The sequence below is a fragment of the Mandrillus leucophaeus genome, unplaced genomic scaffold (assembly GCF_000951045.1).
Source record: "Mandrillus leucophaeus isolate KB7577 unplaced genomic scaffold, Mleu.le_1.0 Scaffold40, whole genome shotgun sequence".
In the NCBI taxonomy this organism is placed as follows: domain Eukaryota; kingdom Metazoa; phylum Chordata; class Mammalia; order Primates; family Cercopithecidae; genus Mandrillus; species Mandrillus leucophaeus.
In genome coordinates, this window is record NW_012104254.1 from 6,316,744 (window position 1) to 6,338,454 (window position 21,711).

The window sequence follows — 21,711 nt, forward strand, 5'->3', positions numbered from 1 at the left end:
CATTCTTCTTAGATTGTCCTAGGAAGTATAAGTACCTCTTGGCCAAGGTTCAGTTAAGGTACCAATTTAATTCATATTGATTCTTACTTCAGTTAGCCAATCTGTATATTTATTGAATACCAAATAAGTCCAAATCATTAGGAAAATATAAAACATTTGGCATTGCTCCTCCTCTAATCCTCCAATTCCAATATTGAGGTCCACTTGATCTTCCTTAGAGGATCAAATCCATCCCAGGCAATCCTCTTATTCATTAGGGGAAATTTAAACAATCACAAATGGGTAATTAAGAATTGAATTGAATCACTCATGCCTGTTATCCCAGCACTTGCTGGAGGGGAGGTGAGAGACTTGCTTGAAGCCAGGAATTTAAGACCAGCCTGGGCAACATAGCAAGACCCCCATCTCTAAAAAAAAATAAAAAATTAGCCAGGCCTGGTGATGTTTGCCTATGGTCCCAGCTACTCATGAGGGTGAGGCAGGAGGATCCCTTAATTCCAGGAGCTCAAAGTTACAATGGGCTATGATCCCACCATTGCATTCCAGCCTGGGAGTCACAGCAAGACTCTGTCTCTAAAAAAATAAAATAAAATCAGCATTTCTGCTTTTCCCACTCTGATCCTGTGCCCCAGTTCTAATAACTGAGTTCTGACCCTGGTTGGGGAAACTGAGTTTCTGTCTTTCAGAGTCTCTGCCTCGCTAACCTGCCAGGTACCCTAATTCTTCTCAAAGTCACAGTATCTTGTCCTGACAGCCCTTCCTGGGTCCCAGTTCCTCTCTGGCAGTCCTTCTGTGGCCAGACCTCTTAGGCAGCCTGCCTGCTGCCCATCTCCACCGCTGGGCCTGCTTTTGACTGCCGCCCATCAGCAGGCCAAGCCTTATCATGCTACCCCTGGTTAGACCAGCCTCGGCCCTCCCCACACTAACCTGGGGGCTGTGTTACACCATCTTCCTGCTTCCTCTGCCCCTCCTGCCCAGCACTGCCTGAACATGCCTTGGAGACATTTCCCACCTCCATCATGGATGCCCCCCAGATTCCAGGTTCTCCTCCTTTACCCAGCCGGGCACCAGCTGAAGTAAGTCATGAGCACTGTCTTGGCACAGTGTTTTCAGTGGGATATGCAGGGTCCAGTTAACTTCACTCATAAAAGCTTGCATTAGGTAAGTTAATAAAGATGGTGATGAAGCCGCCCATGCTGGAAGGCAGGGCATCAGGCAAAGGACTCCCACGTGGAGGCCAACCACGGTCAGAACACACAATGCTCAGCAGGGAAAATCCCCCAGAAGCAGCACAGTAGAACAGCCAGGGGCCTTGGTAGACTTAATTCAAAACTTATCTCTGCCAATGACCGCCCTGTGGACTTTGGCAAATGTTCCCCAGAGCCTCAGTATCCTCATTTGTAAAATGGGCACAAGTTTTCTTGTAAGATCATTAGCAGTATTAAATAGAAATAAAGTAGTACACAGAATCCATATAGTGCTGTTTAGTTTCTGGCACAAAATAGGTGCTCCATAAACAATGGAAATTATTATTTCTAACTTAGTCACATACATGTGTGGGTTATCCATATTTCTAAAAAGCAAAGCGGTTTTTTTCTATCATTTAAATAATAGAGAATCTCTATATTCATTTCGTTAATCTTCAACTAATGATGGCTTTCAACACTTAAATTCCAAGTTTCTCTGTCCCCTAGTCTGGATGTCAAGTGGATTGAATGATCTGCAAAACACTTCAGCTCTCTGGGGGAGCTTGTATTCAAAGGAGCCCTTCTGACAAACCCTGCTGTAAATCAAAGAATCCTTTTGTACTGCAACTAATCACCCCTTAATTTATCCGCTTTGTGCGTCTGAGTTATGGTACACTGGGTTTTCTTAAAGCAGGCATTCTCATATGAGGCATTTTATTTGTTTCATTATAAATATAGTAAACAGTATGGAAATGGGAATGGTGTTAAGAAAGCCAATGGTTATGTGTCACTGATAACTAAGATTGGTAGCCAAGCTAAGGTACTTGTGCCTTGCAAATAAATAATGTCTATAAGCATCAGCTGAAATCCAACTTACGCAAGTTATAGGTATTCTGATGGAATTTAAAATAGCTAACAATCAATTAAACAGACATAAGAATTCTCTGTGGTAAGTACATCAAGATTTTCTAAAAATTGTACTGTAACTTCAAGGGCTATCAGATCATCTTATTATGCACATTTAACTCACTTCCATATTCATGGATCAAGAAGAGTTCATTGTCTCATGGCAAATTTATTGTTTTGGACATATATTGAGTTAACACCAAGGGAAAAATGATTGGTCCTTTAAATGTGTGGAGACAGAAACATATTTTTTTCTTTCTTAGAGACGAGGTCTTGTGTTGCCCAGGCCGGACTGCAGTGGCTATTCACAGGTGTGAACATAAATTCTTACAAGGCAAATGTTTTTATAAGTTTTATTTTAGGCCTATAGGCAACACTTGCCATTAAGTTTCACAGCACCTGGGATTATTTCACGAACTTGAATTTAGTGCTGGAATTTACTGAGTGCTCCAAGTCATCTAAAGTAATAAAATTAAATGGAACCCAATCTCTTAATTTTTCAAGATGTTAGATTGTATGTGCTGTCAGAAGCATTTCCTGCCAAAGCAAGAGGGCAAAATACTTCTCAGGCAAATGTGTTTTCTAACAAACAGCAAAGACAAGAGTTGTTGCATTTAGAACACTTCCCTGGAATCAGTACGTTCAACAAAGCTTAACAAGACCAGGCAAGCCCGCCGCAGGAAGATTTGATGAGAATGGACTAGCATTAGCATTCTGGTAACTGAATCAGGGAGGCCAGCCTCATTTCAGTGGAGAGCCAGTCTGTCCAGCATTGTGACGCAGTTTTGCATCCAACCACCCAAACAAAGAATTACATGGCAACAAAACTAAATACAGGATGCAGGATGCTCAATAAACTCCCAATCAGCTCCTAACAAATAGCCTGACCTGAGCATAGACAAGTAGGAAGAGATTACAAACAACTGCTGTGGACTTGGCACTTTTCACGTTTTATGGGCTCAATAAATGTGCTCAGAAAAAAATGTTTCCAATGATGGCAGTGTTCTCTGTTTGAAAATAATGGAGTGAAATGAGCGAATAGAAGAATCAGAGAGGCAAAGAGAGAAAGACAGACAAAGGTAGATCCACATTACAGTGAAACACACGTGTTCTTCAAATTTTGTAAACAAAAATGCAATGCTTAAAAACATATTTGTTACTGTAGAAGGAAAAAAGAGAAGGCAAATAAAAGCATATTATTTTACTTTATGGAGAAAACTAGTATGAGATTTTTTTCTGAAATTGAGCTAAAATGTGCCAGATAATTTCACAGTGACAGATGAAGGGATGAAATTAAGTGATGACCAAGGCCAAGTGCAGCCCGGATTCTCTGATCCATGAAATGGCTGAACAATATTGTTAAACTTCTACTGTTTCAAATCCCAAGTACATTTCCTGCATTTTCTATTCTGGCACTGCCCTCTTGTGATAAAATAACAGCATTGCAGTCATTGTAACCAACTTTTCCTGAAATGGTAATTTCAAAAAGCACAGACCCTCTGGCTCTATCCCAGGCTTTGTACTAAGTGCTTTGCATACATCGGCTCATTTCAGATAACAGCTATTATCCCCAATTTACAGGTAATCTAACTGTGAATACCCACAGCCAATTAAGTGGCAATAGAATTTCAAAGGAGTTCTGAATTTAACCACCGTGGGTTGTATTAGGTAAATACTAAAGCTTTAAATAAGCATCTGTGATAGAAATGTAAAAGTTTTAAAGAATTAATAAACCATCCATTTTCTATCTTGCAATACAAACTTTATTCTGTCAGCAGTCATCAGAAATTCTTCTTTCCTATGACTGGAAAAGGCTTTTTACTTTTTGGGATGTAAAGATTAATTTAAAATCTTATATATATCTAGGATTTTGATACTTCCTATGCCAAAAAAGCTCCTCACTTATAAAATCTGCAGAAAAAAACAGGACCTTCTCTCTCCCTTTCTTTCTGTCTCTGAAGTAAACACACACACACACACACACACACACACACACACACACACAGAGCTGGATAATATCTGATACAGTGAGATTTATAACTATTTATTGTTTTTAAGCTTGTTATTTATTGCTTATAACTTGTCCCAATGTTCATCTCTAATTCTAAATCGATTAAAATATTACTGAGAAAAAATACACCCATAGTATTATTCATTCTAGTGGGAATGTAAAATATCTGACTTTTAGCCCTATGTAACTTTCAAGTTACATAGGCGCCAAGACAGGAGAGGATCTTGTGCAGGTGAGTGCAGCAGTGGGGATCTGGAGGTAGATGGGTCCTGGTTAGGCTCAGGTAAGAGATTGTAGGTGCAGACAGATATTATTGGTGAAATGGAAGGATTAATCCCTGATGGAAGCCAAGTGGATGCTCCCAGTGGAAATCTATGTGAACGTGTCAGCCATGGGACACCTTAGAAGGATGAAGTGGTCTGTGGGCAGTCCCCTTCTGGGTGCTCTTTTTCTTGGGTTAAGATGAAGAATGGCCAAGGTAGGAAGGGTGTCTGAGCAAATGGGAGAGATGCCTCTGACAATTACACATAGTGGTAAGAGTGTTGCAGTAGGTTTCATTTTATATAGAGTAGTGGAATAAATATAATTTATAGAAAGATAATTACAAGGATTTGTCAGCCTCTAAAAGTTTCTGAAAGTAATAGGGACAGAATAATCCATGCATTTCCTAGAATTCTTAGGACAAACATGTTTTCAAGGCAGTAAGAAAAGAAATGAAAGCAACGCAGCCCCAGATCCCCAGAAGGCAGAGCCCACCGTTCCTCCCATCCAGGCACTATTGTCTCCCCTCCAGTCTCTTGAAACCTTAAATTAGGGAAACTTGACTGAGAGGAAAACAGAAAGGAGAAGCAGCATGTGGCTGTGGCCTGCCTGGAAAGGGCTGACTATGAGAGGGGAAAGGAGTGGGTTTCCCTGCTCAGCAGGAATCCATGCCACTATCTGATGCTTCCTGAGCCCAGAGAAGACCCGCAGGGAAAGGCCCAGTCAGCCTGCAGCTCACGCCTCCTGCAATGGCCAACTTCTGGCCATTCTGGTGGGTGGGCTGACCAGGGGTGACACTGGAAGGTGAGTCATTTCAGTCCTACAGCTGGATAGCTTTTTTCTCCATCCTCCCTTCATAAGAGAGGGCCTGAAGTATACATCAGCACTCATCGAAAAGTCTGTAGTTAATACTTCTCTCAAATATAGAATCATGACTTTTTAAAAAATAATTTTAGGCTTCAGCGATCTGGGGGCAGAAGAGGATCTCCCTTACCCCTCTCCACCCCGCCACGGACACTGGAGGAGCTTGCGAGCAGGTGCCCTTTGGGAGCAGATGCCTTGCAGGCTTTGCAGATTCTCCAGGAAATGACTGCACGCACTGCCTAAAGCACAGGAGAGCAGGGGCGGAATACTGGATGGGCTCAGGAGGCCACAGGTACTCCCCGTTCCCAGGCTCACCACTGCATCATCCTGAGCAGACACTTGGGCATCAGGCACTGAGCAAGAAACAGCACAGCTATTTCCTAAACAGGGTGGGCTCACACCAAAGACAGTTCCTGAAATGCTCTGTAAATGAACAGTTTCTACTACATGTTCTGGGGATATTGCTGATGAAAAATAAGGAGGACCCTCAACCCGGCATTCAAAAATTCAGGAAGAATCTGCTAATCCAATCACATAGAAGAAGCTGTGTGTTTTTTAACCTAGTCAGCAAAAAATATAAGGGAATGACAAGAAGGGAGAATAAGTAATATTAACTTGAAACAGGAAGGCAATATGAATTTGAGTCAAATAGAATAGTTACACCCTATGTATTCTTGAAATTTATATACAGATATATCTTTCTACCACCATATAAAAGAAAGAGGTTGATTTTTTTTTTCAGAAAAAATTCCATCAAATCATTCATACTGATACAGTTTGGCTGTGTCCCCACCCAAATCTCACCTTGAATTGTAACTCCCACAATTCCCACATGTCATGGGAGGAACCAGTGGAAAGAAACTGAATTATAGGGGTGGGTCTTTTCTGCATTGTTCTCATGATAGTGAATGAGTCTTATGAGATGTGATGGTTTTAAAAATAGGAGTTTTCCTGCATAAGCTCTTTGTCTGCTGCCATCCACATAAGATGTGACTTGCTCCTCCTTGCCTTCCACCATGATTGTGAGGTCTCCCTAGCCACATGGAACTGTAAGTCCAGTAAACCTCTTTCTTTTGTAAATTGTCCAGTCTCAGGTATGTCTTTATCAGCAGCATGAGAATGAACTAATAGAGTACATTGGTACCACTGGAGTGGGGTGCTGCTAAAAACATACCTGAAAATGTGGAAGCGACTTTGGAACTAGGTAACAGGCAGAGGATGGAACAGTTTGGAGGGCTCAGAAAAAGACACGAAAATGTGGGAAAGTTTGGAACTCCCTAGAGGCTTGTTGAATGGCTTTGACCAAAATGCTGATTAATGATATGGACAAATCCAGGCTGAGGTGGTCTCAGATGGAGATGAGGAACTTGTTGGGAACTGGAGCAAAGGTGGCTCTTACTATGTTTTAGCAAAGACACTGGTGGCATCTGCCAGATTTAGGGTATCTGGCAGAAGAAATTTCTACACAGCAAAGCATTCAAGAGTTGACTTGGGTGCTGTTAAAGGCATTCAGTTTTATAAGGGAAGCAGAGCATAAAAGTTCGGAAAATTTGCAGCCTGACAATGTGATAGAAAATAAAATCCCATTTTCTGAGAAGAAATTCAAGCCAGCTACAGAAATTTGCATAAGCAACAAGGAGCCAAATGTTACTCCCCAAGACAATGGGGAAAATGTCTCCAGGGCATGTCAGAAGTCTTCATGGCAGCCCCTCCCATCACAGGCTCAGAGGCCTAGGAGGAAAAAATGGTTTCATGGGCCAAGCCCAGGGTACTGGTGCTATGTGCAGCCTAGGAACTTGGTGCCCTGCAGCCTAGCCACTCCAGCTATGACTAAAAGGGGCCAAGGTACAGTTCGGGCCATGGCTTCAGAGGGTGCAAGCCCCAAGCCTTGGCAGCTTCCATGTGGTGTTGAACCTGCAGGTGTACAGAAGTCAAGAATTGAGGTTTGGGAACCTCTGCCTAGATTTCAGAGAATGTATGGAAATACCTGGAAGTCCAGGCAGAAGTTTGCTGCAGGGGTGAGGCTTTCATGGAGAACCTCTGCTAGGGCAGTGCAGAAGGGAAATGTGGGGTTGGAGCCCCACACAGAGTCCCTACTGGGGCACCACCTAGTGGAGCTGTGAAAAAAGGTCCATCACCCTCCAGATCCCAGAATGGTAGATCCACTGACAGCTTGCACTTTGCACCTGGAAAAGCCGCATACACTCAATGGCAGCCCATGAAAGCAACCAGAAGGGAGGCTATACTCTGCAAAGTCACAGGGACCGAGCTGCCCAAGACGACGGGAACCCGCCTCCCACCTCTTGCATCAGCGTGACGTGAATGTGAGACATGGAGTCCAAGGAGATCATTTGGGAGCTTTAAGATTTGACTGCCCTGCTGGATTTCGGACTGGGACCTGTAGCCTTTGTTTTGGCCAATTTCTCCCATTTGGAATGGCTGTATTTAACCAATGCCTGTACCCCCATTGTATTTAGGAAGTAACTAAGTTGCTTTTAATTTTACACACGCATAGGCGGAAAGGACTTGCCTTGTCTCAGATAAGACATTGGACTGTGGACTTTTGAGTTAATGCTGAAATGAATTAAGACTTTGGGGGACTGTTGAGAAGGCATGATTGGTTTTGAAATGTGAGGACATGAGATTTGGCAGTGGTCAGGGATGGAATGATATGGTTTGGCTGTGTCCTCACCTAAATCTCATCTTGAATTATAACTCCCACAATTCCCATGTGTTGCAGGAGGAACCCAGTGGAAGGTAATTGAATTATGGGTGTGGGTCTTTCCTGCGCTGTTCTCTGACAGTGAATAAATCTCACAAAGATCTGATGGTTTTAAAAATGGGAGTTTCCCTGCACAAGCTCTCTTTGCCTGCTGCCATCCATGTAAGATGTGACTTGCTCATCCTTGCCTTCTGCCATGATTGGGAGGTCTCTCCAGCCATGTGAAACTATAAGTCTAATAAACGTATTTCTTTTGTAAATTGCCCCAGTCTCAGGTATGCCTTTCTCAGCAGCATGAAAAGGGACTAATATACATACCTAATAAACATATAGCATAAAATACTATTGCAGAATCTGGGAAAGGTGGTCTCCCTCATGTATTCCCATTTCCATTAGTAGCATCACTGTCCACCTCTTCACCCAAGTCAGGAGACTCCCTTTCTCTCTACACCTCCACATCCCATCACCGTCAGTTCTAACCATTTTGCCTCCATCTTGTGCACCATGTACCTCACTCTCCCTCCCTATCAACTACACTTATCTACCCTACCCTCTAATCCGGAAGCCCTTTGGAGGGAGGGCCTCACCCCTTTCAATGTGCATCACCAGATCAAAGAGAGGGTGGGAGGAGGAATGCCCCCAATAGCACCTGGGCAGTAGGCTTAGAGGGAAGGGCTGTGGAGCTGAGAGCTGCATCAGACACCCAGGTGCGAGTTGGAGAAGCTGCAAGGCAAAAGCTCCTCCCTGCATTCCTTATTCCTTAATAGCTGGCTCGGCCCCCACCTCTCTTCCTTCCCCTTCTGGTCCTTCTGGGTGGCACCTATACAACCATGATGGGCAAGCATTGAGCCCCAGAATCACAAAGAACTGGCCCAGACATCCAGCAGCTTTGTGACCTTGGGCAAGCTGTTGAATATCTGGCCTCTAAAATGAGACAAACCACAGCACTAAGGGGAGGGCAGTGTGGTGAGTGCTGGTGGGATAACGCTTGTGACACACTGGGCACAGAGCTTCCTGTCGTAGGCGCCCCATTGCCAGCAGCCACTCCCACTCTTCTTCCATCATCCTGGCTCACACCCCACTAAGGGGCTAAAACCTAGTGCTAAGTTTGGGAATTTGTCACTACATCCCTCTGGCTCTCAGGTGAGAAGGCAGACGTGCAGGGCAGCAAGGGGCAGGCTGGCAAGAAACTCTGCCCTGTCCTCCCTGAAAGACTTGACTCTGTGCCATCACCTCTTTTCTCTTTCCTCAGGTTTCTCTTAGACTCTCATAACTTTTCTTCCTTCACTTTTACCATCCTCCTCACACCTCTGTTCACATGTGTGCGCCCAGCAGAAGAACATGCAATTTGGAGGACGTCAGACCTGAATTCAAATCTCAGTTTGCCCACGTACACGTGTGTGGCCCTGGGAAAGCTGCACCTAAGTCACTGAGCCTTGTTTTCAAGCCTTTGGTAAAACAGGACACAAATGCCTAAAGATTAGTTCAGTTAATGTCCATGGAACCCCTCGCACGAGCCACACAAGGAGGGCACTCAGCAATGATTGTTTCTGGTCTCTAGGGGTAGGAATTCCAGGTCTCTCCTTGCTCCTCACCCATGGCCTTCACCCAACCCCATTTCCCCCCTCATTGGGGTCTATTATGGTTAATTGTATGTGTCAACTTAGCTAGACAATAATGGCCAGTAGTTTGGTTAAATACTAACCTAGATGTTGCTGTAAAGATACTTTTTAGATGTGATTAACGTTTACAATCAGTAGACCTTAAAGTAGATCACCCTCCATGATGTGCGTGTGCCTCATCTACTTATCTGAAAGCCTAAGAGCAAACAGGTTTTCCTTGAGGTTTCCCAAAGAAGAAGGAATTCTGCTTCTGCCAATAACTCTTACCTGAATCTCCAGCCTGCCAGCTCTAGACTTCAGACCTGCCAGCCCCCGAAATCATGTGAGCCAGTTCCTAAAAAAAAACCTGTCTCTCTCTCTCCATCTCTATCTCTTAGTGCTTCTGTTCCTCCAAAGAACCCTGACTTGTATGGGGCACTACTCGGCCATGTTAAACAATCCCCCTGATTTACCACATTGCTAGTGGGCAGACACCCAGAGCCATCACAAGGCCAGCATGGGTAGATATGGCAGTTTTGTTTCTCCCTTGCAAGCATCTTGGCATGGAACGGGGCTCTGCCATCTTGGTCATTCTCCTTAGCTTCTTTCTCCCATGTGGCTGGACCATGTCCAGCCCTCAGAACTGGCTGGAAGGCTGGGCCCTGTTTATCTCAGGCTGTACTCCAGAGGGCTAGAAGGTATAGGGGTCAATGAGCTTTCTCTTCCTTTTATTTTAGTGACACAAATCCATCCAGAAAACTCTGGTTGAACATTGTGGGATGAAATACATAAAGGAAGTAGTAAGCCGGCTTTGGTATTAAATTAAATATTCCTATCAACTAAAAGAAGACCAAGCCCAGCTTCGGAAAGTTCTCAGCATTGGTTTTACAGAGTTCTCTACATTACAGATAAATGTAAAATTAAAAGTTTAGTTAAAATTGTTAAATCTGTAGCTAATAACCCTGCTAGGATGCCATGGTGAGAGATAACTGGTCAAGGGCAATATTCCTGAAACCCCTGGCCAGATACTATTTTAATACCATCAAAATACCAGCCAGCTTTCACATCTGGTGTGTCAGTACATAAGAGCTGGTGTTATTTATCATCCCCTTAGGCACATCTGCTCTTCCTTTTCTGATTCGGCTTCTCTCTCCTTCCTGAGATTTCCTCTTCTTTCTTTTCTCCTCCTTAATTCTCATCTTACTTCCCATTCTTCTCTTTTTTCACATTTCTCTTTTTAGCTTCTCCACTCTCTCCATTATCACTCATTCAGGACCCACTCTAGCTGCAGGAGGAACTGAGCAGAATGATCCTGCTGCAGGCCCTGTCCCCAGGGCACATCTATGCAGGTGAAACCTGGGGAAGGGAAGTACCAGGAGCGACTCTGAGTAAAAAGGCCCAGAGAGTCCCCACCAGAACAGCACCCACAAGGTAGGAGATATGCAGAGAGGAAGGACACGGGGTAATCTGAAAGGATGACAAAAGGCAGGGAGAGAGGGAAGTTGCATGTTGCATCATGTTTCTTAAGAGTCAAATGGTGGAGAGCAGTGGTGAAGAGCATCTGTTCAGGTGCCTGACTGCTTGGGTTTTAATCTTGGTTTCCCTAATTTCTAGATATAATACTTGAGGTAAGTTATTTAACCACTTGGGGACTTCATTTTCTCATCTGCAAAATGAGAACAGTAATACCACCTACCTCATGGTTGACTTGAGGATTAAAGAAGTAAATAAATACCTGTTAAGTGCTTGGAACACTGCCAAGTAAACATCCACGAAGGATTGGATAAATTATATATGGATAAATATCTTGGTTATACTGGATATGGCAAATATCCAAGAAATGCTAGCTGTTCTCCTTCCCATTCGAAACCGAGGCAGCTTACCAGAATCAAAACCCACCTCTCACCTTGACTCTCTCTGAAATCCAAGAGAAAGCCAACCTCGTGAGAGACAGGAAGAGGAAAAGTACCATCAAAGTTGGGAAGCACAGGTTCCATGCTGTGTCTAATGGAATTTTCATGCACTGATGCACAGAAAGAGTATACTATGGATTACACAGGATTTGGACACTGGCCTGAGAATTTAACCATCCATTACAATGGGTATCACCCAGGAAACTACATTGCAAATTCCAAATGCCCACCTTACCAGCAATCTTTTGGGACACCACTCCATTTTTAAGATAGTGACTGCCCACAACTTCAATACGCATACAAGTTCCTAAAAAATTTAAACTTCAAATTTGGTGTGTCATGAATTTTTCTCACATTTGAAGTGTGCTACCTATGAAAAAGGCTCCAAAACATTGTCTTAAATATGATACTTGGCAGAAAGTTACTTGTCCCTTTAACTAATTCTTTAATTTTTTTCAGTAATTCTTTCAGATTTTACAATGAACTAATTCTCTTCAGTTTTTGTTTTTTCTGAATTCTGAATATGTGGAAATAATACTCGGAACATTTTCATAGTGACACCTGATGGTGGCCTTTTATGGGTCATACTTTTCAGACTCGAGATTCTTGGCTCTAAACAGTGAGGTTGTGTACATTTTGGCCACATGTCTTAATGATAGAGCAAGAGTCACTGCAGATGTGAAAGAAGGCCCTGGGTTTGACTTTAAATATTCATATATTTTTTTCTTTTTTTAATATTTTTCTTTCTTTTTTAATTTTGTTTTTGTTTTTTTAATATTCATACATTTTGTGAACAGAAAAAAGAATGAGTTTCATCTACTAGGATGCCAAACTCCTCAGAGGTGACTAATGAAAATAAAGCCAGTGCTGTACTTTAGAAGGAAAACAATATTATTAGCCTTCCACATTTGCAAAGACAAGGCAGAGAAATAGAGATTTTAGGGGGACTACATCAACCATATTTCCCTTGCATCACCAGAGCTCCTACAAGGCCGATGAGGGGATCACTTCCAGGTCAAAGAAAATTCAAGATACAATGATGGAGAAAGGATCCAAGAGGAAACATAGGAAGACTTCTTCTCCTTCCCCTTCACTCACATTTCACCCTACACAGCAATTTGTGTCACATTGCAATTGCTTGCATTTCCAAATAGACTACAAGCTCCTAGAAAGCATCCAATGTGTTCTTGCATTTCATGTTTTGACACCTGGCATCATACTCAAATCAGAGAAGACATTCAATAGGTGTTTGTTGAGTAACTTAATAAAGGAATCAAACAAACACTGCCAAACCCCTTATTGTAGGAAAGAAGAAACGGACTTGAAAATGTAATTGTAATGGCATAAAAGACACAGGGATAATATGTCTTTAAAAAAAAAATAAATCCTTTCAAAAAAATAGAGCATATTACCTGGTGACTGCTGGTCTCAGATACTTTAACATCCAAAGACCCTGCCAAGACAGCATACCAGTTTGTTCCAATATCACCCTGGCGAAATACTGGGGAAAAAAAACAGTGATATAAATATAACAGATACAACTTGGTTTTACTGTAGGATCTGATAGTTTTTCACTCGTCCAAGCATGTCTTGGACCTAACTGAGCTTACCACCCTTCCCCTAACTCTTGCCCACAGGAACATGACATGTTTTTCTTTACCTCATCTGTCAACAAAGCTATATCCTATTTATTCAATATTCTGTGAAGTGGAACCTTGTTAAAGAGAATCTATCATACTTACAGAGCTGTAATAAAGATGATAGCTTTAAATGTTATAAGATCCTTTGAATTTAAGAAGAATTGGCTGATATTTCCCAAGACTATATTAAAAGCAATGTGTTTTCTAGACTAGCACCTCTCCTTTTAAGGTGACCAATGATTGATTTAAAAAACCAAAATCTGCTTTGTTTAAAAATTTTAACTACTATATTATCATTGTTCGTTTTCTTATTCTTTTTATAAATTCACTGCTTTTAAGCATTTGAATGACCCTCATCAGAAATTTTTGAAACTGATCTTGCTCCAAGTTTGTCCTCTCAGAGAGAAAATATTTAGGTATTTAGATAGAACCATAGTTCCCATATCATATTAAGACCAGGTCTGGGAAAGTAATTCCAAAACACTGGTTCAAAAATTTCATGCAAACCAACTGTCCTTTTAAATATCCTAACTAAATAACTAGATGGAGTGATTTGATATTTTAAAATCCTCTTCACAGTTAAAGTCAGAGGTCAAGTAACTCAATGAAAAATCACATGACAGCTTGTGGGACAACTGAGTCCTGGCAAGGCTAGTGCTCACTGGAGACGAGCAAGCTTCTGGGAACCACAATTAATGATGACAAGCTGCTCTGAACTTCTTGACTAGGACATGCTGTGGAAAGGCAAAAAACAACAATAACATCCTACCAAGTGCAATGACAAGCTTAAGATGGAGTTCATGAGTTTACAGCTGGTCTCTCCAGTAACTCTGCTATTTCAAATCTTTGTGACTCATTTTAGAGTTAGGGTTTTGTCTTTTATGAAATTCTTGGCCCCAAAAGACATTATTATTTGTCAATCAAATTCATGTTACACATGTTAGGAGATTCATTTTGAAAATGGCTTTTAGAAACATAAAATAGTTTTATTGCCAAAAGAATAAAGTTTCTGATATCAGTTTTAAAAGACTGGTTGAAAATGATATGTATGGATAATTTTTTTCTTAACAGAAATGTAACTATGAGTTGGGTGCGGGGGTCACGCCTATAATCCCAACACTTTGGGAAGCCACGGCAGGAGGATTGCTTGAGACCAGGAGTTCAAGACCAGCCTGGGCAACATAGCTGACCTGGTCTTTACCAAAATTAAAGAAAGTAGCTGGGCATGGTGGCATATGCCTGTAGTCCTAGCAACTCAGGAGGCTGAGGTGGGCAGATGGCTTGAGCCTAGGAGTTCAAGGTTGTAGTGAGCCATGATGGCACTACTGCACTCTAGCCTAGATGACAGAGCAAGAACTCATCTCAAAAAAAAAAAAAGAAAAAGAAATGTAACTATGCTTCTATGTGTACACATAGGAGAACATTTTGAAGAATATACTCCAATTTTTTTTTTTTTTTTTTTTGAGACAGAGTCTTGTTCTGTCACCCAGGCTGGAGTGTAGAATGCAATGACGCAATCTCAGCTCACTGCAACCTCCACCTCCTGGGTTCAAGCAATTCTCCTGCCTCAGCCTCCTGAGTAGCTGGGATTACAGGTGTCCGCCACCACGGCCGGCTAATTGTTAGTATTTTTAATAGAGACAGGGTTTCACCGTGTTAGCCAGGATGGTCTTAATCTCCTGACCTCATGATCTGCCCATCTTGGCCTCCCAAAATGCCAGGATTACAAGCATGAGCCACTGCGCCTGGCCCACAAAATGTTAATGGTAGAAATTGTAGGTGATTTTTATTTTGTTGACTTTCTAAATTTTCTACAATAATGTTGTGACTCACCCTGTTGCTTTCCCACCCAGAACCACTCGTGCCCTGTTGTCTAACTGAACCCAGGTTTTAGACAAGTTTCCACCCTCATCCATAGGGCTAAGTGTTAGCTCCACTAGGGCAATCATGATTGGTATAAATCAGTCCTGGTGATCCCATTATTTTTGCAAGTGATTGGTTTAGACTTAGGCATGCGATGCATTTCTGGCCAATGAGTCAATACAAGAAGTCTGCTGGGGGACTTCTAAAACAGAGACCCAAAAAGAAATAGTCCTTCAGCAGGACGTTTTTGTATCAATACATAATGCATCCAACAGCTGTAGCTGTCAGAATAATTTGGGACAAGTCTGAGGACAAAACCCAACACCTCAGAATGCATACAAAAACAAAAAATACAAGAAGGACCTGAAGCCTTAATAATTTCACTGAGTCACTTCACTAACCAACCCTGAAGTCATTCTACCCATTCTACCTCAGGATTTCTTCTATATGAGTAATTGATTTTTTTTTTCTTGTTGTATAAGTCATTAAATATTCAAATCAGTTGAAAGGGAGTTTTCTGTGAGTGCAGCATAAAGTGTTCCAACAGAAGAACTATTACTTCTTTCATGAAAAAATACTTTTAAAAAAATCCAACTGTTACTCTATCTCCCTGCCCCTTATTCACACCTGGAATAGATGATATAACTGGCATTAATTCAAAACATTACTATCAGCACTAGTTAAGAGAACTTTTACCTTAATATACTATTGGCCACACATTTCTTGGATTAGTGAAGAGAATTATTTGAATTTCTAAAGACGTAGCTAAATGTGTGAATCATTACATCCCTCCAGCTCCATCTAGAAAGTCGGTTGCCCTGGAAGAACCATTTACATTCTGTGAGCAAAGGAGTTAGGGAAACACCTACATGGAACTGAATAAACAGACTAGAGGGAAATGTCAACTTAATACTTTTGGTTGAAGCTCAAATATTTAGCACATAAATACTCCATTTGCTATTTATCTCCATAAAGTAACCACAAGTGAGCATAAACCATACATGGAAATATACTACTAGAGTTGCATTTCTTACATGTTATTCCCTTTTCCAGATTCTCATAATAACCACATAAGCAAATCTGATGAAGGAGATTTGGGTGAAATTTCTCAAAAGCTTTAACTTCTTTCAGTCGAGTGAAGATTATATCCACATCTTCGCTGGATCGCTCCAATGGTCTGTATAGGAAGAAAAGGCACAAAAGCTATATCAGTAAAGATTTACCTCAAAGTGAGTCAATAGGCCTCATTTTAATTATATTCAAATTTACCCAAATAACCCAATTGTGAATATTTCATTGCAAACATTTATCCACCCCCTTATAGGTATTTCTGGGCTGATATAGACATTTCTGGAGCTTTACCAACTATTCACCTTAAATCACTACTATTGTAGATGCTATAGCAGGAGTCAACCTCAGAGTGCTAAGTTCAAGGTGATACTATGATATAATGCTTAATCCCTTAGAAGCACAAGATACATGAAAATGCAGATTTTACTAAAAATTGAAGTCTCAAACACAAACGCCTGCAGGGCCCAATGAGGTAAAGGAAGTGAGTAGAAAGAGCAAGATATAAGGGGAAAAAATCTCTACTCTAAGAAAACAACAGTGAAATCACAAAGACAAATAAGAAGTGACAGCCTCAGTGTTAGTGATTCTCCAGGGAATGGTGGGCATGAGGGTGAACTGCAAGCATGGGACTGTCCACAGGGAGCAGCTCTTATTTGGCTGTTTTCCTTCTTCTTAGTTTTCTGTGTAAATGTGAGCCCAGAGGTTGTCAAATCTTCTATTGTTCAAGGTAAATCTAGTTGTGTAGACATTTGTTTGCTTTTTTTTTTTTGAGACAGAGTTTCGCTTTTGTTGCCCAGGTTGGAGTGCAATGGCACAATCTTGGCTCACTGCAACCTCCGCCTCCTGAGTTCAAGCGAATACAGGCACCCGCTACCACACCCAACTAATTTTTTGTATTTTTAGTAGAGATGGGGTTTCACTATGCTGGCCAGGTTGCTCTTGAACTCCTGACCTCAGGCGATCCACCCGCCTCGGCCTCCCAAAGTACTGGGATTATAGGCTCACTTTGTTGCCCAGGCTGAGTGCAGTGACACAATCTTGGCTCACTGCAGCCTCAACCTCCAGGGCTTAAGTGATCCTGCCACTTCAGCCTCCCAAGTAGCTGGGATTACAGGTGCACTCCACCACATCCAGCTAATTTTTTGTACTGGCAGGGTTTCATCATATAGCCCAGGCTGGTCTCAAACTCCTGGGCTCAAGCAATCTTCCTGCCTCAGCCTCCCAAAGTGCTAGGATTACAGGCATGAGCGACCATGCCCAGTCTGTTCATATTTCTTGAACACTGTGTGGGCCACACACACACACAAAAATCTATGGAATAGATCCAACCTGCTGACTGCCGTTTCGTAACCTCTGAATTAAGATAAATCAAAGAACCAAACAAAAATAAGATAGTTTTATGAACTATATAAACTATTTTTTAATTTTCTTTGAGCAATTTTCCAAGTCTGTTCCTTCCATGTGCTTTGCAGGAACCCACTGCTATTCTTGATAGATATTTCACATTACATAGAAACTATCATGTGTGCCCCAGAGCATTCTGGGATCAGAGGAAACAAACTGGATGAGGATGTGACAGAGACAGGTAATGTTCACCAAATAGCCATGTGCTCCCCTGAATGTACTAGCCTCCCTTGTAGTCATGTTGGGGCTGGACTGCAAACAAAACTAGCATATATCTCTTCTGAGGTGAGACTGGTAAGAGCCGGAGGCCTCTCTTCTGCCTCTCTTCATCAGGAACAACTTTGAAGGGTGTTATGGGTTGAACTGTGTCTCCTCAAAAGATATATCAGGGACCTGGTACTCAGCACCTGTGCATGTAATCTTCTTTGGAAATAGGGTCTTATAGATGCAATCAAATTAAGATGAGGTCACACTGGATTATGGTTGGCCCTAATCTAATAACTAGCACCATTAGAAAAAGAAGGGAAATTGGACAGAGAGACACAGGGAAAATAGCCACGTGGAGGTGGTGACAGAGATTGGAGTGATGCATCTACTAGCAAGGAATGCCGAAGATTGCTGGCAACCTTCAAAAGCTAGAAAGGGACAAGAAGGATTGTTCCCTAGAGCCTTCAGAGAAGACACGGGCCTCCCACACCTTGATTCTGGACTTCCAGCCTTCAGAACCCTGAGAGAAAAAAGTGTTTGTTGTTTTACACCACTCAGTTTGTGGTATCTTGTTCCGGCAGCCCTAGGAAACTAAGGGAGGAGGCATGTGTTTTACATGCTATAGCCACAAGATAGAGAAGAATGTACAACCCACAAAAGATTCTGTATAGTGGCAAATATGAAGCTACTGAGATGGGGCAGGGACGTTATCACAGCATCACCCAGTATTACTCAGACTAATACAGAAGTCAAGACTAGCTAAGCCAGAGTTCAAGGGACTTGGGACATTGTCAGAAGAAGACAGATCCCATCATGAGAGATGAACAGTTTCAGAGGACATGAGTAAATGACCTGTTACTAAGTGGAAGACCTAAGATACAGGCTTTCCTGAGCTTCATTTAAAGGCTCTTCACCTTGTTCAATTTTCACCCCATCACACTTTTAGGCCCAAGAAAACTAGATTCAAAGAATATGCCCACAACTCCCTGGCCTCCCAGCAAATCCCTACTGGAAGGGTTTGGATTCTGCTTCTTGGGGAAGAGGAAGGGAAATCCTGATGTGTGTGTGCCCAGTCTCTGAGATGACAGCGTGCCTGAAAGCACTGAGAGATGTGTAGGCTTGACTTGGGAAAATACAACACATCAGATTCAGTGCCTCTTCCTGCAATTACCCCTTCGGAAGGGCTTTCTAAACTCCTTACCAGAAGCTATGTCCTCAAAGTTAAGGGACTTTGGAACAGAGACTAGGGCTTCAGCAGTTAATAAGGTGGTATGGACAGTGGTACAGACAACTTTCAGTCTTTGTGTGTCTGGAGGGCAGCAAGGACAGCAGCAGCTGGCAGAGGCACCCCTAGCGGGGGATCCCAGACAGTAAAGCACACTTCTCAGGGGGCAGAGCTGGTGCTGGTGCCAGTAGGAAGTCGGGTTGCTGCTATAGAAGCACTGGCAGCAGCCACAGGCCCAAAGCAATGGCAGCATGCAAGTGACCATGGGAGGAATCATAAGGACTAGATGAGCTAGAAACTGACTGGACATTGATATGGCAGATTCTACTTAGCTACATAGGAAAAGAGATAGAGATTAGAATCCATCTTCCACAAAGAAGGAAAGAGCATCCCTTTTTGTTTATACTCGCCAGAGCATTTCCCACATTAGGAATGCAGACTAGGGCAGCTAAAAAGATTTTTAGCCTGACACTCACCAGAAAACAGTAGAAGAAAAACGTACGTACTTCTATACAGTCCAAAACAAGCACAGAAGAACTTCAAGCTTCATAACCAGATTGTTAAATGACAAAAGACACTTGGAAAGACAAAATTGATTTGAGATAACTGGGAGAAGAGTGAAACCTCTTCTCCTGATATTTTTGTGTACCCCCAAATTAGGCCCTAACGATGTCATTCTTGTTTAATAGTCAAGCCTCAGAAACAATGAAAAGCAACCTTCTATCTGTCATTAACTTTATCGGGTACTTCATAGAGTGGGGAAAATTTCATTTGGCTATTAACAGACACCGTTATCATTCGATCTCTGGAATCTACCACCAGTGATAATCCTTTTGTGAATCTCTAATTTCCTAATGCAATGCATATTCTCCCCTCTCTAGGGGTCATGTCTGGGACCTCCTTTATAGATCCTACAGTGCCCGAAACAGGGCCAACCATACAAAAATCCCTTGAGTGTAATGTCCTACAGCGACCTTAAACTGAACTTATCTTCTCTCCTACATCTGCTACTGCACCTGCCCTCCTTACTTCCATGCATGGAGTAGACTCACCCTCTGCTATGGTCTAAATAGCATAGAGGTGAGCCTACTCCCTCTGCTATTTGGTCCCTCAAAATTCATGGGTTGGAAATTTAATCACCAGTGCAACAACGTTGGGAAGTGTTTAATGAAAAGTGCTTAGGTCATGAGCGCTCTGCCTTCATGCAGTATTTGTGGATTAATGAGTGGATTAATGCTGCTATAAAAAAGGCTTGCAGGAGTGGGCTCAGCCCTTTCTACCTTCCACCATGTCAGGACACAGCAAGAAGACTCTGACCAGATGCTGGCACCTTAATACTGGACTTCCCAGCCTCCAGAACTGTGAGAAATAAATTTCTGTTCTTTTTGAATTACCCAGTCAGCAGTATTCTGTGATAGCAGCACAAAACAGACCAAGACACTCTCCCTCACCACATCCCAGTAATTTTACCTGCGAATGTCTCTCAAATTCATCCCTCCATTAATCCTTATGCCACTCTCTCATTGAGCGTGGATAAAGGACATGTGAAGCACAAAGCACATGTTGAGACATGAATCTGAACAGCATGGCAGTCCTATCCTAGGAGGGTTCTGTCTAATAATCAGCAGAAGCATTTTAAGCAGGGTAGTGGCATGATTGGATAACCATTTTGGAACGATCACCTTGACTGTGACTAGAGGCAGATGGGAGATAGTCAAGATCAACAGCCAAGAGGAAGTTAGGAAGTTCTTGCAGTATATCAAAATGATGATGTGGTTTCTCTAATTATAGTTCACTCTAGGCTCCTTTCTTCTCCCATCATAACGATGAACAGCTGGTCCCCAAGCAAAAGCTCCAAGTACAGAGAATTGATTTTCCTTAGCCTGGCATCTAATATCCAGGGCCTTTTTAAAAAAATGACTTTTTAAAAACTTTCACTTTTAAAACACGTTCAAACAACAAAAGAATTATTTACAGCCCCTACAACTTGGTATTTTAAAAAATTAACATCCTAATTAAGAAATAGGCTAAGGACTTGAACAGACATTTCTCTAAAGAAGACACAGGTATGAAAAGGTGCTCATTGTCACTAATAATCAGGGAAATGCAAATCAAAGCCATAATGAGATATTACCTTACATCTGTTAAGATGGCTATTATCAAAAAAAAAAAATGTTGGTGAGGATGTGAGGAAACCGGAACCTTTGCACACTATTGCTTAGTATCTAAAATGGTGTGGCTGCTATGAAAAACAGTTTAGAGGTTCCTCAAAATATTAAAAATAGAACTACCATTCATCCAGATATCCCACTTCTGGGCATTTATCTGAAAGAATTGAAATCAGGATCTGGAAGAGATATTCACATTTCCATGTTCATTTCAGCATTATTCACAGTAGCCAAGATAAGGAAACAACCTAAATGCCTATCAACAGATAAACGGATAAAGAAAATAATACATATATACATACAATGGAGTTTTATTTATCCTTGAAAATGAAGGACATTCTGCAATCTGTGACAACATGCATGAACCTTGAAGACACTCTGCTAAGTGCAATAAACCAGTCTTAGACGAATACTGCATGTTTCCACTTACATGAGGTTTCTAAAATAGTCAAATTCACAGAATAAAAGAGTGGAATGGTGGCTACCAGGGACTAGAGTGAAAGGGAAATGAGTTATTAATCAGCTGACCTAGAGTTTCAGTCAAGAAAGATGAATAAGCTCTAGAGATCTGCTGTACAACACTGTGCTTACACCCAACAAAATACATCATACACTTAAAAATTGGTTCAGAGGGTAGATCTCATAGTAAGTGTTCTTAACACAATAAA

At 41.9% G+C, this 21,711-nt stretch overlaps 1 protein-coding gene across 1 annotated transcript in view; it reads right to left on the minus strand.

Moving 5' to 3' along the window:
• Window positions 1-21,711, minus strand: part of RAPGEF4 (Rap guanine nucleotide exchange factor (GEF) 4) — a 308,011-nt gene that overhangs the window by 235,749 nt on the left and 50,551 nt on the right. Inside the window, exons 2-3 of the mRNA XM_011991906.1 lie at window positions 16,003-16,145; window positions 12,878-12,966 (exon numbers count right to left, since the gene is read on the minus strand). The gene's annotated coding sequence lies outside the window, so the exon portion shown is untranslated. The remainder of the gene's footprint in view (window positions 1-12,877; window positions 12,967-16,002; window positions 16,146-21,711) is intronic.